Raw genomic sequence first — 15,333 nt, 5'->3', positions numbered from 1 at the left:
TTTCTTTAGGAGGACCCAGTGTGAGTACCTGTTTCATGTGTTCATTTTTCGGCCTCCAAACTTGCCCTCAAATATGGCCAACTAGGCCACTTGAAGCTCCCACTTGTCCGTCCCTCCCTTGCCTTCCCTTCCCCTCCCCCCAAGTCAGGACGTCTGCGCAGTTCTTCAATCTTCCCCCCCTTCCCTTGCTTGAGACCAAGCGGAGCTGCGCAGGCGCAGGAGCTAAAGGCGGGGTTGTTAACGGCTGTGGGCTGAAATCCGTAGTTCTTACGGTTGTTCCCACCTTTCAAAGCAGGGAAGTCATGCGGTGGTTTCTGGGGGCCCTCTGTGCAGGCCGAAGGCTGGGCCGCGGGGGTGTCGCCCTCAGCTGCTCAGACACAGCTCTGAGTCCCCGCAGGGTGGAGAGTTCCCCCATGAGAGTCGCCTGGCCTCTGGCCCCTGTGAGTTGGGAGGAGGAGCCCTAGAGCGAGGAGGCCTCGGAGCCTGGAGCTGGGCGGAGGCCCAGAGCCTTGTAGTCCTGCACATGCGCGTTGTGTGGGCTGGAGAGCTCTTCCCCGCCCTCAGTCTCCGGTGCGAAGTCTCTTTCTATACCGCCCCCCACCCCTTTCCCCCTAGGGCTACCCTGTTACGCTTAGACTGGTGTAATGGGAAGAACTCTGGATTTGGATTTAGGTCCTAGTCTGCCAGTTCCTCATTTGTAAAGTGAAGGGGGTTGGACTACAATCCAGTGGATTCCCCCCCCCCCCCATCCCCGCTTGCAATCTGGAAGGCCTGATGTTAAATGCTGCCTCTGATAGTGTGTGACTATGGGTGAATCACTTTCTCTCTGAAGCCCAGGTCTCTTATCTGTAAAATGGGGATACTATTACTTATAATCTGTGTAAAGTATTTTGCAAACTTTAAAGCACAACATGAATGTACGTTTCCCCTCTGCTTTTCCCCCCTACCGTTGGTAGGTATCACAGGGTTACAGATGTGGAGCTGAAAGGGATCTCAGTGCTCCTACAGATCAACCCTCTCGTTCTGGGTTGGGTGTAAAACAAAGCAGTGATGAAATTTGATATCTGTGAATTGCCACATAGAAACTTCTAGGGAATCTGAAGCTTTGTGTATATCTTGATGTTTGTGAAATTATTATACCAAATAGAGTGATGTGTTATTTTTTCTACTTTGCCAGGTTTCCAAGATGGTGACTGTTAAGGATCAGCTAATGGAGAATCTCATTAAGGAAGAATCTCCTCCACAAAATAAGATCTCTATTATAGGGGCTAGTTCAGTTGGCATGTCATGTGCCATCAGTATTTTAATAAGAGTAAGTGAGATTCTAGAATAAGCAAAAGCCAAAGTTGTAAGGCTCTAATAAAACAAGTCTGTTTACCCTGTGAATTGTAATTCATACACAAAAGAAAACTCAAGAGACTGGCAATTAATTATTAGAAGTGTTATACAACCTATGACATGGGTACTAGCTGACTAGTACTTGACCACTTTGAACTTCATCTCTGTTGTCTTTTTTCCTTTTCCCTTCTGCAATGTAAAAACTTCCTAACAAAATTGTCCAAAAGTAAATTTGGCTGCTTTGTAAGGAAATTCATTCCTCATTATCAGAAGTCTTCAAGTGTGGACTGGATGGCCACCATTTGGGAATGTTGTGGAGGAGATGGCTGTTCAGGTACATAGATTGGATTAGATGATTTCTGAGGTCCTTTTTGACTCTATATTTTAATGAAATTTTATTTACTTCTACTCACTGCTTATAGTCTGACCTTTTGGAACAAGACAGAACAAAGTAACACTCGTCACTAGATGATGGATAGCCTTTTCAGTATTTGAAGGTAGTTATGTCTTCCCTTAGTCTTCTGATTATCCTTTCTTTTCTGTTGGCTAATCATAGATTAGTAATTCAAGAATTTTCTTTTTACCCTTAAAGGATATCAAGTATTGGGGGCAGCTAGGTTGGCGCAGTGGATAGAGCACCGGCCCTGGAATCAGGAGGACCTAAGTTCAAATCTGGCCTCAGACCACTTGACACTTACTAGCTATGTGACCCTGGGCAAGTCACTTAACCCCAATTGCCTCTCCACAAAAAAAAAAAAAAAGATATCAAGTATTTATGTTTTCTCTTTTTAATGATACTTTCTGTTTTACAGGAGTTGACTGATGAACTTGCCCTTGTGGATACTGATGAAAACAAAGTAAAGGGACAGACAATGGATCTTCAACATGGCAGCCAATTCATTAACATGCCAAAGATTCTCTCTGCACAGGTTAATATCATACATTAGTATTATTAAAAAAATTAGGATATGAACAAGGAATGAGAGCATTGAATAAAGTCTTTTGATTTATCTAGTATATCAATTATCTAATAGTATGAATCAATGGAAAGCTTTAAAACTATAGTTTATAGTTTTTTTCCTTAGAATATTAGAAATCATCTTCTAAATAGCAGAAATTTATATTTTTGAACAAAGTTAGGTGGATGAATGCTGAAATGTTTTCCCATGTCTAATGGATGAAATTTTTTTTAAGATTGGTACAGTACCATGTATGTTACATGCAAAACCCAAGTATGACTTGTTATTAGTGTGGTGTCATAGAGAAAGCACTGAATTTGTAGTCAAATGGCCTCTTTTGAATCTTGACAGTGCTACTTAATACCTTTGTGACAAATTACTTACCCTCTTTGGGTATTAGTTTCTGCCTGTACAAAATGAAGGGTTTCTCAGTGCTAAATCTCATGATAAAGTAATATATTTCATTTTTACATTTAGGACCAAATTAAAGCACAAATTCCTACATCTTTAGATTTCTCATTCATATAGCCATGCAACTGAAAGAATTAAACTTAGCCAATGTGAGAAAATCTTACATTCTTTCTCTCTTTGAGAAGTAGAAATGCAGGTAGAGATTATGACTGTATTTCTAAGTAGGAGAGCTTGTTTATTTTCACAATAGTATTGGAACCACTGCTTTTATTTACAATTCTCACTTGTCTTCCCAAATGAAAGGGCTAAACTGACAGCAGAATGGCTGAAAGGGGCACCAGTATGTATAAAAGAAGAGTCCATTGGGAAGAAGTTTCAAGAAAAATCTTATGTTAATGGGCCTTATGTGATCTGGGTGTGGGGGGGGTGGGAGGGACAAGGATGATAATCCCAGCTAAGGAGTAAACTTTTTTGCATAAAACACTGAAATTATTTTTAATCTTCTACTTTCTATTTAACATTTTCTCTAGACTACAAAGTGACTGCAAACTCGAAGCTGATTATCATCACGGCACAGTATACACCGCAAAAAAGGGACAAAGTCGACTTGACTTGGTTTATGGAAATGTGGACATTTTTTTAAGTCAATGATTCCAAGTATTGTCCAGTACAGCCCCAATTGCATAATACTTGTTGTTAGCAACCCAGGTCCAGACTTGTTTGGACTGTTTATGGAAGCCCATTTCCAACGCTTGCCTTCCTAAAAAAAGATAATTTGAACTCTCTTCAGGTTTCTATTCTTTTTTTTAAATGTTTTTATTTTATTTTATTTTTGAGGCAATTGGGGTTAAGTGACTTGCCCAGGGTCACACAGCTAGTTAAGTGTGTGAGCCGGATTTGAACTCAGGTCCTCCTGAATCCAGGGGCTGGTGCTCTATCCACTGCACCACCTAGCTGCCCCCAGGTTTCTATTCTAAAGTCAGGCATATCCAAGTTACCTGCTTCCTAAATTGTGATGTATGCGGGGAGATGGAAATGGATAGAACTGGACCTGTGTTTCATGAGTACAGGTTACTCTCCAGGGAAGAAACCCCTTCTGCCAATATAAGCTGAAATCTCTGCAATCTAGTTTTAGTTTCCTAAAGCATTGAGAGCTTAAGTCTCTTGCTCAGGGCCCAGTCAGCATGTGTCAAAGGTGGGACTTGAATCCAGACCTTCCTGGCTTCAAGTCTGACTTTCTTTTTCTTTTCTTTTCTTTTTTTTTTTTTTGTGGGGCAATGAGGATTAAGTAACCTGCCCAGGGTCACACAGCTAGTAAGTGTCAAGTGTCTGTGGCTGGATTTGAACTCAGGTCCTCCTGAATCCAGGGCTGGTGCTTTATCTACTGCACCACCTAGCTGCCCCCCAAGTCTGACTTTCTATCCACCATGCTGCACTTTTTCCTCAAAAGAAGGGCCCTGCTAGAACTTGAATGAATGAAAAAGCATTTTTAAGCACTTGCTATCAATAAAGCCCTGTGTTAAGTGCTGGGAATACAAATAGAAGAGTGGGACAGGGCCTCCTAATAGAGGAGACAACACAGAACAGGTTTTAGCTACAAGTTAGATGGAAAGGCCTTTGGGTACAATGGCAGAACATAGTGTCATTTCTAATAATAAAATTATACCTTTTTCTAATTTTGAACCATTAGATAGTACCAAGGACTTTGCTGTTAATAACTTTTTTCTGGGACGTCAGTAGCCTCTGGTTACTGAGGAAGTAAAAGTCTTAGTACTGAGCTTAAGCAGTTGATAGATCTCATTTCCACAACAGTTTGTTTCTTAGGTTGGTGACATGGGGACTGGCCTGGAAGTCAAAAACTCAGGGCCACTTGACATTCCCAGGGCTCTTAGGCTTACCTGGGTTTTGTGGCAGTTGGCTATGCTTGTTACTTGTGGTGATGCAGAAACTGGGCCAGTGGACCCACTAGACAGGCACTTGACCAACCAAACCATAGGATCAAGGGAAATAAAAGCATGCTATCATTTATTGTGTTCCAATGTTCATGAAATGGCTGAAAGGAGCCTTTGTTGTGTATGTGAACAGAATGGTATGAAGGGTGATTACCAGGTGATCAGACTGATAAGCAATGCATACAAATCAGTTATCTAGCATTCAGGGTTTTTTTAATTTAATTCAGTTTGACACACATCAAGTGCCTACTGTCTGTAAGGCACTGTGCTGGGGCAGGTTGGAATTCGAGATAGCTACGCTATTCCTAGACTCAAGGTTGTTGTTTGTTCTTCATTCGCAAAGAACTTCTAATTGAATGGTGGGGCTGAAAGCTGCATATTGTATATACAGGGAAGAGTATTGTAGTTGGAGACAGAGGGCCTGGTTTCCACCACAGTGTGGCCTCAGACAAACCACTTAGATTTTTCTGGGCCTTATTTTCCTCTTTAAAAGGAGAAAATTGGAGTAGAAGACCTTTCCAGCCTGTAACTTTGATCCTTGGATCTATTAACCACTCAAATAGAAGGAGAAGATGATAAGGGCAAGAACAGATCAGGAAAAGTGAAATAAGGAATATGAAGGGGTGAGATTACTTTCAGCTGGAGAGGTCAGAGTAGAAAAGTTCTCAGAAGAGCAGGCACCTCATTTCATATTATATGAAAGGGATTTTAGAGGCCATATAGTTCTTTTTTTTTTTTAGTGAGGCAATTGGGGTTAAGTGACTTGCCTAGGGGTCACACAGCTAGTTAAGTGTTAAGTGTCTGAGGTCGGATTTGAACTCAGGTACTCCTGACTCCAGGGCCGGGTGCTCTATCCACTGTGCCATCTAGCTGGCCCCGAGGCCATATAGTTCTAAATGCTAATTTTATTTTTATTTTTTTTAATTCAGTTTATTTTTTGTTATAAATTCTCTCCTCTCCTGCCTCTACTCCACCCCATGTTCGGGGTTGGGGGAGGAGACAAGAAAAAGAAAGGGAAAAAAATGCTTCAAATTGCACTCAAGTCCCTTAGTTCTCTTTAAGGAGTGGGAGCATTTTTCATCATGAGTCCTTTGGAATTGTGTTGGAGAATTATTGTATTGGTCAGAATTAATAAGTCTTAGGAGCAGCTAGGTGGCGAAGTGGATAAAGTGCCGGTCCTGTATTCAGGAGTACCTGAGTTCAAATCTGGCCTCAGACACTTGACACTTACTAGCTGTGTGACCCTAGGCAAGTCACTTAACCTTCACTGCCCTGAAAAGAAACCCAAAAAACAAAGAATTACTAAGTCTTTCACAGTGGATTATCTTTTTATTTTTATTTATTTATTTATTTATTTTGGTGAGGCAATTGGGGTTAAGTGACTTGCCCAGGGTCATACAGCTAGTAAGTATTAAGTGTCTGAGGCCGGATCTGAACTCATGACCTTCTGAGTCCAGGGCTGGTGCTCTATCCACTGCACCACCTAGCTGACCCATGGATTATCTTTTTTTTTTTTATTTTAAAATAATATTTTATTTCTTCCAATTACATGTTAAAAACATTTTTTTACATTTGAGTTCCAAATATTATATTTACTTTTCTTTTTTTTTCTTCTTTTTTTAATGTATAAGGTATTTTATTTTTTCCGTTACATGTAAAGATAGTTCTCAACTTTTGTTTATACAAGCTTTACAATTTCAGATTTTTCTCCCTCCCTCCCCTCCCTCCCCCCTCCCCTAGACAGCAGGTAATCAGATATAGGTTATATCTATATAGCTCTATACATATAGATATAGATATAGATATATACACACACATATATATACACATAATAACATTAATCCTATTTCTGCATTAATCCTGTTACAAGAGAAAAAATCAGAGCAGTGATGCAAAACCTCAAAATAGAAAAAAAAACAACAGCACCCAAAACAAAAGAAATAATATGGTTCAATCAGCATCTATACTCCACAGTTCTTTTTTTCTTTTTTTTTCTTGGATTTGGAGATCCTCTTCTATCATGAGTTCCCTGGAACTCTTCTGTACCATTGCATTGGTGAGAAGAATATAGTCCATCACAGTAGGTCAACACTCAATGTTGATGATACTGTGTACAATGTTCTTCTGGTTCTGCTCATCTCACTCATCATCAGCTCACGTAAGACCCTCCAGGTTTCTCTGAACAACTCCTGCTCATCATTTCTTACAGCACAATAGTATTCCATTGTATTCATATACCACAACTTGTCCAGCCATTCCCCAATTGATGGGCACCCCCTCAACTTCCAATTCCTTGCTACCACGTAAAGAGCAGCTATAAATATTTTTGTACATGTGGGTCCCTTTCCCCCTTCCATGATTTCTTTGGGCAAAAGACCTAAAAGTGGGATTGCTGGGTCAAAGGGTATGCACAGCTTTATTGCCCTTTGGGCATAATTCCAAATTGCTCTCCAGAATGGTTGGATCAGCTCACAGCTCCACCAACAATGCATTAGTGTTCCAATTTTCCCACAGCCTCTCCAACCATGGATTATCTTTTAATAATACATTTATTTATTTTAAATTTTCCCCAAGTTACATGTAAAAACAAATTTTCACATTGATTTTTTAAAACTCTGTGTTCCAAATTTTCTTCCTCCCTCCCTCCCTCCCTCCCTCCCCACCCTTCCCTAAGAAATCAAGCAATTCAATATAAGTTATACATGTCATGCAAAACATCTTCACCTTAGTCAGGTTGAGAAAAAAAAACACAAAATAACTTAGAAAGAAGAACTAACAAAAAAATTATGCTTCAATATGTATTTAGATACTGTCAGTTCTTTCTCTGTAGATGGGCTGCATTTTTCATAAGTCCTTCTGATAGCATCCTGTTCATCATTTCTTTCACAGTTACTATTCCTAACTGTACTACCCTCCATCCTATTCCCTCTCCTTGATATTTACTCTATTTTCTATCTTCTTTCACCCCATCCCTCTTCAAAAGTGTTTTGCTTTTTACTCCCCCTCCCCCAATCTGCCCTCCCTTCCTTCACCTCTCCCCCCTTATCCCCTTCTCCTCCCACTTTCCCACAGGGCAAGATATATTATTATACCCACTTGAATGTGTATGTTATTCCCTCTTTGAGCCAATTCTGATTAGAGTAAGGCTCACTCACCCCCCTGCACCTTCCCCATCTTCCCCTCTACTCCATAAGCTTTTTCTTATTTCTTTTATGTGAGCTACTTTACCCCATTCTACCTCTCCCTTTTCCTTTCTTCCAGTGCATTCCTCTCACCCCTTAATTTTACTTTAAAGATGTCATCATGGGGCAGCTAGGTGACACAGTGAACAAAGCACCAGCCCTGGACCCAGGAGGCTCTGAGCCCAAATTTGGCCCCAAACATAAGCCCCCCCCACTTGTCCCCCCAAAGGATAAACCAAAAATAAATGCTTTACAGATATCATCCCTTCATATTCAATTCACACCTGTGCCCTCTAAGTAGATTCCTTTCAAGTGCCCTAATACTGAGAAAGTTGTTATGAGTTAGAAGTATCATCTTCCCATGTAGAAATGTAAACAGTTTAACCTTTTAACGTTCCTCATGATTTCTTCCAAAAGTAGAAACAGTAGGGATCAATCTGCATTCATAATTCACAGTTCTTTTTTTCTGGATGTTGAGAACATTTTCTATCATGAGTGCTTTGAAACTGTTTTGGATCATTGCACTGCTAAGAGCTAAGTCTATCACCATTGTTCATCTCACAATGTTCCTGTTACTGTGTATGATATTCTCCTGGTTCTGCTCCTCTCATTCAGCATCAGTTCATGTAAGTCCTTCCAGGTTTTTTTGAACTCCTCCTGCTCATTATTTCTTACAGCACATTAGTATTACATTACATTCATATATCACAACTTGTTTAGCCATTCCCCTATTGATGGGCATTCCCTCGATTTCCAATTCTTTGCCACCACAAAGAAAGCTGCTATAAATATTTTTGTATATGTGGGTCTTTTTCCCTTTTCTACGGTCTCTTTGGGAAACAGACCTAGAAGTGGTACCACTGGGTCAAAGGGTATGAACAGTCCCATAGCCCTTTGGGCATAGTTCCAAACATATTAGGTTCTTTTAAAATTACTTTACCACATAAAAAATTTTAAGTATTTTATATACAGTACATTATTATTTGAACCTCATCATGACTATGTGAGGTAGATAGTATGAGTTATTATTCTCATTTTATCAATGAGGAAACTGAGGCCCAAACATGTTTAAATGGCTTGCTTGGGCTTTTACAGAACTAGTAAATGTCAGAGGCAGATTTTCAGCCCCAGATTTTTCTGACTATGCCTCACTGCCTATCAGTGTGACATTAATAATCTTCCGATTGTATTTAAATGAATTTTGAGTAACAGTGTTTTGTTTTTGTTTTTTGTGGGGCAATGAGGGTTAAGTGACTTGCCCAGGGTCACACAGCTAGTAAATGTCAAGTGTCTGAGGCCACATTTGAACTCAGGTCCTCCTGAATCCAGGGCTGGTGCTTTATCTACTGCACCACCTAGCTGCCCCCAACAGTGTTTTAAAATAGATATAAAGTGAATTTCCTCATTTGTAAAATTGTGTGTGTGTGTGTTCTAGAGCTTCCAGTTCTAATTAATGCCATTTCTTTTTTGTGTGTGTGTGGGGCAATGAGCATTAAGTGACTTTCCCAGGGTCACACAGCTAGTAAGTGGTCAAATGTCTGAGGCCACATTTGAACTCAGGTCCTCCTAAATCCAAGGCTGGTGCTTTATCCACTGTACCACTCACCTGCCCTTGTAATGCCATTTCTAAAACTCTTGCTGATGGTGCTTGAAAATAGTTCTTATTTAGTAATATTCAAATCTAGTTTTTTATTGTTCAGTTGTTTTTCAGTTGTGTTTGACTCTTCATGACTGGATTTAAGGTTTTCTTGGCAAAGATACTGAAGTCATTTGCCATTTCCTTCTCTATTTCATTTTACGGATGAAGAAGCTAATCAAGTGACTTGCTTAGAGTCACACAACCAGTAAGTGAGATCAGATCTGAACTCAGGAAAATGAGTCTTCCTGACTTCAGGTCCAGTGCTCTATTCACTGCGCCACCTAGCTTCCTGAAATCTAGTTTAGGCACAGCCATAACCAGAGTGAAGCAACTGGGGCTTTTCCCAAGGTGCTGAAATTTAGAGGGCATTGATAGCACTTGCATTCCTTTGGTTGGTTCAAGGAACTAATTAGTAAAAAATAATTATTTAAATTATTCTCAGATTCTTCCTGTCTTCCCTCTTCCCTCTCTCTCTTCCCCATTATCTGTATCCCAGGCAAGATCATTCTAGTCTATCCCATCCTGGTCTCTCTCCATTTTGTGGTGTCCTGGGGTCTCCTATACCCTTACCATGGGAACTGTCCTAGGTCTCCACAGAGAATTGTCTCACTTGATTTGAGGGTATCTTTCTAGCTATTTACTTCAGATGCATTTTGTAGTGCTTATTTTACCCTATAGAACTGCTACTTTTGATTCTGAGTTTATATTATTTATTTAGCAAACCTTCTTTATATAAACGTAAGGGTAAAACTTAATCCAACCTCATTCAAGTTATTGCAAATTACAAATTATTGGGTTTTATCGTATTGTCTCTATCTAAGTTACCAGAACAGATCTTGAGATTTTCTTAAAAAAATAAAATTTTAGATATTTAGTTTAAGAACTCAAAATCATTTATTCTAAAACGGTTTTACCTTATGTGGTTAGCTTTATTTAACAAGCCTGGCTGAGATCATTAGTGACTTTGTTACCCGCAATTGTTTTTGAGGTCTTTGTGGAGAATCTTGGTCTATTTTACTATACCAGCAGGCTTGAGGGGTTATCATGTATTATTAACATCTGTTATTTTTGGAGATATTAATTTCCTTTACATGAGAAACACCTGTAGTTGAATATAGAACTATTCATGTCTCTTTAACATAACTGATTTATTCATCTTAGTTTAGATAATCAAAAAAAGTATCAGTTAAATATAATACCACTTTCATCAGGAGGCTTTTCGTGGTCTGCTGGTGCATTCCCATGCAAGGTTACCTTGTGTCTGCTTTGTTGTACCTTGTATGTGTGTGTGTATATGTATATGTGTATGGATAGGTATATGTGTATATGTATATGTGTATGTGTATGTGTATATATGCATATACACACACACAACACACATGCTGTTTTCCCCTCATTAGATCGTAAGCTCCTTGAGGGTTAGGAATTGTTTGATTTTTATCTTGGTATCCCCAGCATTTCAGCCCATTGTCTGGGAATGTAATAAACACTCAAATTCTTGTTTCTTGATTGTTCAATGACTTGCAAACCTGAATTTTTCTTCCAAGTGGATGTTTGACTTATGTTGCCTGGAAGTTAAGTGGTCTTAACGTATACCGCATCATTGGAAGTGGCTGCAATCTGGACACTGCTCGTTTTCGACTCCTAATTGGGGAAAAAATGGGTATCCACTCTAGGAGTTGCCATGGATGGGTCCTTGGAGAACATGGAGACAGTTCTGGTAAGTCTAAAACACTATGCCTACAGGATTTCTGAAATTTATTTTGTCAGAGTAATTGAGCTATATCATATTATTGCAAATAAGCTGTATCAATGATTCTCTGAATAAAATTTTAAACTTTGGAGAAAGATAAGGGCTTGGATTACATTGGGTATACTAGGGATATGGCTAAGAAAATGTATGTTTTGTTTTGTTTTGAAACCACTGGTGAAGTAATAGTATATGGTTTATATTTAACTTGTACTGTGTGGTTCCCAAAGGTCAGTATTCAAGTAAGGCAAAGTCAAGGGATCAAATTAAGATCAGAGACATACAAAGAGAATTTTTTTTCACTAAATAACACCACAGCTTCCTTTATTTTTTTCCTATTTAGTATTTAATTTTTCCCCCAATTACATGTAAAAACAATTTTAACATTCATTTTTAAAACTTTGAGTTCCAAATTCTTTCCCTTCCTCTCCCACCCTTCCTTTCCCCTATTGAGAAGGCAGGCAATTCAATATAGGTTATACATATGTAGTCCATGCAGAACATTTCCATGTTAGTCATTGTGAGAGAAATACTAATACTATACCTATTATGCTTTAATAAATGCTTAATGCCAAAGACTGGTGCTAAAGCTTCTAATTAAGACGACCACACATTTTAGATTTTAAACATCACAATACTAGGTGGCTTTCAGCAGTCTTCTCTCAGCAGTCCTAGAGTTAGTTCTTCTTTGACTACAGAGGGATTCCTAGGAGGAAGAAATAGTATCACTAGTAGTAAGGATTGTTAATACAATTATTATAGTATTTGGGAAGAAGTAACTAACCTGATGCTAGAGAATAAGTATATTTTTGGGAACTTTTCTTTTAGTACCTCTGTGGACTGGAGTGAATATTGCTGGTGCCTCTCTGAAGAATTTCAACGTGGACATAGGAACCAGTAAAGACATGGAGCAGTGGGGAAATCTCCATAAAAGGGTAATTGCCAGGTCAGGATCTTCATACTTGGGCAGTTGGCTTTAAAATGAATTCTGCTTCAATGACACATACATATATAGTTTTTCTGTCTTCAAAATTCTGAAACTAGAGGCAAGATCATTTTCCTTATTAAGGTGGGAATTAGAGTTATTAGTGAAATAAAGAAAATAAAAGTAGTAACCAACCTTGGCAAAGAATTTTTAGGATGAAATTTTGGATGATGATTTCAATTTTATGACATTATCAGACAATTTGTTACTGTGGACAAAGGTTAGACTGACTTGAGGCTTAGGGCAGTAGAGAAGTCTGATTAAGGGTAGGCTCAGAAGCAATGATATAAAGTCTAACATCTGATAGATTAAGGCAAGATCTAATGACTGTTCTTTGATTCCTAACCCTTGCTTGGCAGAAGATGTAGCAGCAGGCTGATTGGTTACTAGATATTGAGGATTTAATAGCAAGTGTGACAAGAAAAAGAGAGAGAAAAAAGAGTAGAAAGCAATAATAGCAAGAAAAATTACAGCTACTGCTAATTGAGGTAATTGAGGTAATAGCAAATTGACCTCCAGAGGGCAGAGACTATCTGCACAGTGCACTCTTAGGGGATTGATGTGCATGTGTGGTAAGGGGGGTCTTTCCTCATGTTATGGGAGGAAATCTGTCAGGAAACTCAGGGGTGGTATAAAGGGATAGTCCAGGGAGGAGATAAAGAGGATAATGTCTTCGTACATCATAGGGAATAAAGGACTATAGAAAAGAGTTCTAGAAAAGAGTTCTAGAAAAGGACTATAGAAAAGAGTCCTTCATTCTTGAAGAGGACCAATGACATCACAATGGTGATGTCTTGACTTGTAAGTGACTTGGATTTAAGTGAGGCAGAGCTATGTCTCATTCTCTCTTCCAGAGTCATTGGAGGAGACATAAGTCAAGACAATTGGTGATGGCCCAGATAGAAAAGAGTTATATGTCTTTTTTCTTCCTTTATTTTGGGGCTTCTATTTGGACTTTTGCTTAGACACTTAGATTTTGTTTTTTGTTTCTGCTTTTTCCTCAGTTGCTGCTATTAAAGGTTAACTAGCATGCTAGGACCTATCAGTCATGCCTGTTGCTGATGGTGAAGCAACTGGGAAAGTCCTGAACTTGATATTCAAGCATAGTGTTCTCTTTCAGCTTTAGTAGTTATGGTAGTTTTGATCCCTGATCCTGATCAGTTGCAGTTGGTAGGCTTTAATAAAACTCGACTATAATAATAGCTGCTTTTCTAGCCTGACTGCATAGAAACTTGATTTTTAAAAAAATTTCTTCCAATTGCAGTGCTTATGAAGTGATCCATCTAAAGGGCTATACCTCCTGGGCTATTGGCTTGTCTGTGGCAGACCTGACAGGCACTATTATGAAGAATCTTAAGAAGGTACATTCAGTCTCTACCATGATTAAGGTAAACCATTATACTTGATTATCTTAACGAACCTTTAGTGTACTTTCAGTGTATGTCTTCATTTGAGCAAATTTAAAACATTGGGGGGAAATATGGTTCATCTTTTGGGATCAGTGTCATAAGGAAAATAACATGTTGTCCCCCCAAAATGTTCATTGATGTTGTTGGAGATAAATTTTTGTTTGGATGGTTCTTTATGGTTGTGGTTTTTTTTTTTTTTTTTTGATGAGGCAACTGGGGTCAAGTGACTTGCCCAGGGTCACACAGCTAGTAAGTGTCAAGTGTCTGAGGCCGGATTTGAATTCAGGTCCTCCTGAATCCAGGGCCAGTGCTCTATCCACTGTGTCACGTAGCTGCTCCTTGGATGGTTCTTTGATCCTCAGAAAGATAGAGCTGGAAGGGATATCAGTGATCATCTAGCACAAACCCAGCTTTTTATACGCATGGAAATTAATCCCCAAAGAGAAGTGACTGGTTTAAGTGACAGAGTCAGGTCTCCTGTATTGTTGTTGTTGTTGTTGTTTTGTTTGTTTTTGTTTTTTTGTGGGGCAATGGGGGTTAAGTGACTTGCCCAGGGTCACACAGCTAGTAAGTGTCAAGTGTCTGAGGCCGGATTTGAACTCAGGTACTCCTGAATCCAGGATTGGTGCATTATCTACTGCACCACCTAGCCGCCCCCTGGTCTCCTGTATTCTCTATGTGACTTCATATTGCCAAATGAGCAGGGTCCATCACCCTAAAACTAATTTGCTATGAGAAACAGTATAGATAATGTAATGACTATGATAGTAGCCTTGACATTCAACATTTATTAAACACCTATTACATGAAAGGCACTGTCCTTTAGATACAGTGACAGTAATGAAAGTCTGCCATCCAGGAGCTAACATTCTTTTGTGTGTGGATGGGGAACAATAAAATAAATACATGATAATTTGGGAAGAGAAAGCCCTAGCAGCAGCAGTGATCAGGAAAGACTTCAATTCTTAAAGGGGTAAACTCAAAGCAAAGATAAGAGAGAATGGGATCAAGAGCATAAATGGGAGGGATTATTTTAAAGAATGGAATATAATAAAGAGGGTTTTTGAGGTTTGCAATGTGAGAAAAGAGGGAACTTATGACAGATGGCCCCAATTTTCTCAATAAAGTAAAAATGAGATCCTTTGTTGAGGATAAGGAAGTCATGTTGGAGTTTGTAGGAGAGAAGAGACAATTTGGAATTGGAGAAGAGACACTGTGGAAAATGTATGATGGATTCACAAGAAGAACAGGGTTGCAATGTAGCAGTGAGGTCCTCATTTGAAATGCCATAAATTTCTAGTGAACACAGCAAGCATGGTTTGATGATTTTTGTCTAGGAAATGTTTAGCAGCATATGAGTAGAAAAGGATGGGCCAGATGACTAACCCAGGGGTAGTGTTTAGCAAGATATGACTAACTGTTGGAAAGGGGGCAAGAGATTCAAGGGTAGATGATAGTGTATGGTTGAAGTGGTTAGCCATAAGGTCAAGACTGTGAAGGGAGGGAAAGGAGGTAGAGCAGGGATAATAGAATGGAAGAAAGAGGAGGTGTAGAGGGAACAGATGAAGAATAATTTAGGGAAGGGTGAGGTAAGAGGGATTGAAAGAGAAAGTGCTGTAGTTTGATTGGCTTTCTCCCTCTTTTTTATTTTTTATTTTTTTTTTAGTGAGGCATTTGGAGTCAAGTGACTTGCCCAGGGTCACACAGC

At 39.2% G+C, this 15,333-nt stretch overlaps 1 pseudogene; it reads left to right on the top strand.

The window, feature by feature from the left end:
* The first annotated feature begins 235 nt into the window (after positions 1–235).
* LOC122731228 overlaps positions 236–15,333 on the top strand; it is a 30,862-nt pseudogene continuing 15,764 nt past the window's right edge.

The sequence above is a fragment of the Dromiciops gliroides genome, chromosome 6 (genome assembly GCF_019393635.1).
Source record: "Dromiciops gliroides isolate mDroGli1 chromosome 6, mDroGli1.pri, whole genome shotgun sequence".
In the NCBI taxonomy this organism is placed as follows: Eukaryota; Metazoa; Chordata; class Mammalia; order Microbiotheria; family Microbiotheriidae; genus Dromiciops; species Dromiciops gliroides.
The sequence above is the reverse complement of the archived record's forward strand: the minus strand, read 5'-3'. Positions and strand labels throughout refer to the sequence as shown.